The 2,592-nt window shown below is 30.6% G+C and overlaps 1 pseudogene across 1 annotated transcript; it reads right to left on the bottom strand.

Annotated features, from left to right (window-relative positions):
* Positions 1-81: 81 nt before the first annotated feature.
* LOC149876490 (uncharacterized) lies at positions 82-2,060 on the bottom strand (annotated as a pseudogene). Its single transcript, XR_016448724.1, has 2 exons — positions 1,744-2,060; positions 82-1,446 (listed from the first exon to the last, which is right to left on the bottom strand). The product of XR_016448724.1 is annotated as an uncharacterized LOC149876490 (transcript).
* Positions 2,061-2,592: the final 532 nt, after the last annotated feature.

The raw sequence follows: 2,592 nt of genomic DNA, 5'->3' as shown, positions 1-2,592 counted from the left end.
TAGTTCTTTGATCATCTCGATAGCTTTGCACAAATCATAGCAATCGGCACATACCACTTCTGATATCTCTGTGTTGGATTGAAGATTTTTTTCAGATGGATCTGATAAGGCATGTTTTGAGCTATGAGAAGAAATGTTTGAGTCATTGACACTACAATTGGTTTGATAACTTGTTTTCAAATACCTTTTTCCTTTTTCAAGGGCAGCTTCGAGAGATTTAGAACTAAATCTTTGTGCCAATTTTTGTAATGTTTGAAAACCATTCATGCCTGAAGCAGTAACATCATCTAATCCAGCTAAGCTTTTTCGACTTGAAGGTTTTATTGCATGCAATACTTTCCACAAACTTGAATCAGATAATGGTATATAATTGTTTTCACTACAACTTTTTCGATAGAACATGATAGCGTGGCTATATTTTGTCGTCAGTATTGCATGTACTATCTTTTGTTCTTCACCGCTGTCGTATTTTAATTTGGTTATTCCATAAGCAACATCATGCAAAATACCGCTTGTAAATATAAAGTCTAAGAAATGTTCACACTTTGTTTGATCAAGACTAGATCGGACGAATACTTTCTTCTCTGGAAATGCCAACCCTTTATGAGATGCATGCCATTTTCTTGCTGTTTCTATACGATGTTTGGTACACTCAAATGTGTTCATTATAAACTTTTTGGTATACTTGGTATGGTCTAATAATGAGAGGATAACTAACTTTCCCATGGAATCACTTTGCTTATATACTTTCTGAGCACGAATAATTTCAATTGGGAGAGGGCTATTTATTTCATCAACATTTTTACTGTTAAGAAAATCTATAAGTATTTCCTCTTGTCCAGGAGCAACAGCTTCCGCAAATTTTTTCTTTAATAAGTTTTCTAGGCGAACATACTTGCGTTTTAACTTATCTTTAGTAGTATCTTCCAGATATTCGAACTTCCTTTTTAATCTAAATTTTATTGGACTTGCATTAAGAACCTCAGTTACACTCTCACGGCTTCTTAGAGATTCGTCCAAAATCTCCTGTGAAACATTAATTTCACCGGGATCAAATTCTTCATCTGGAGTAGCAGGTGTCATATATGTTTGTTCTTGTTGTGTTTGTGTTTCTGTACATAAATTGGTGTTTTCGTTGACTCTAGATAAAGCAGTTTCTTGCTTTAAATGGGTAAAACACAGCATTGCACCAACTGAAAATACTTGATTGTATCGCTTTGACATTGATATGACGACATGTATTGGTGACGCCCTTAAAGCGGGAGATTTTTTTCCTTTTATATTTAGATGGTGAGGATGAAAGCATGTTTTTGGAGGACTCCATGCAATACCAAACGTGTACCGGTGAAAAGCACATATTTGTTCATCCTTTTCAAGATTTCTTTTAAGTCTATTTGCAATAAGTCCATTTTCTTCCCAAATATTATTATCGTTTAATCGCATGACCTAAAAACAATTTTTTAAACAATTATTAAGTGTGTCATTTAAAGCATTGTTTATAATCTGACTCTTCACGAAAAATGTTTACAAGTTTGAAATACATTGTTGTTATTATTAAAATACAATATTGCAAGAGTGTGATTAATTTAGTGATTATTTATTAAAAGAGTGAGGAATTAATTAAAAGAGCTATTCTTTTTTGTTTAAAGAACTTTGTCTCAAAATCTTATTGCAGAGAAGTTATAAAGTATGTAATTATAAAAATTATATTACAGTTTGCGTAAATTTAAAATACATAATTACCTTTAAGTTGATGAGGTGTTTCTTAACATCAACATCTCCCAGCTGATGAATGTAGAACATTTTGTTTATAATTTTATGTTTTTTGAATGATCCACAATTTCCTTTTGAAAAGCAACAACAGTTTTCATAAAAATATTTGTTTTGTTTCATACTCAACTAAAAACAAGTTCTATTTATGCAGTACCTATTTCTCAATAGCAATGATAAAATATCTACTCTATTTATGCAAATTTTAAAGATCGTTAAAATAAAGTTAAGACATTTTTATGGTAAAGTAAACAACCGCCCACTAACTTGTTTCTCCACAATCGTGATATCAGCGATTCTTCTTCCATTCGATCACCACAAGTTATTTAGTTATGACGTAAATTTAAATAATTCACTTCTGATCATGTATTGTTTTTTATTATTATTTATTTCAATTGTTATGATTTCTATATCATAGTCAGAAACGCTTAAATTTTTTCTTAACATTACGTGCAATGTTTTGTGTAATGCTAAATGCTAATTTTGGATGATAGAAATTTTATTGTGAGCGAAAACCTCATCTGTGTGTCCAAAAAAATATCTCTTCGTACTTAATCATTTTTAACAATTTGTACCTTTATTTTTAACTTAATATCTAAAGATCACACGAATTTTTTTTATTATTATGTTAGGACCTTTTTGTATTGACAGTTGGATATGTTTACATTTTTACAAAACTAAGCGCCTCTGCCGTAATGGTTCATTTTGTAAGTATACTAAAACATTTTTTTCCAATTTCAAGCCTTAATATATTAATAGGCCTTAGGTATCACATAACTTTCTTTGCATTTTTAGACTCAATACCTTTGATAATTTCAAATC

The sequence above is a fragment of the Hydra viridissima genome, unplaced genomic scaffold, assembly GCF_058129835.1.
Source record: "Hydra viridissima isolate aposymbiotic clone 2 unplaced genomic scaffold, HvirCarnegie_v1 scaffold_20, whole genome shotgun sequence".
NCBI classification, from domain to species: domain Eukaryota; kingdom Metazoa; phylum Cnidaria; class Hydrozoa; order Anthoathecata; family Hydridae; genus Hydra; species Hydra viridissima.
Note: the sequence above shows the minus strand (reverse complement) of the source record. Positions and strands in the feature narration are given on the sequence as shown.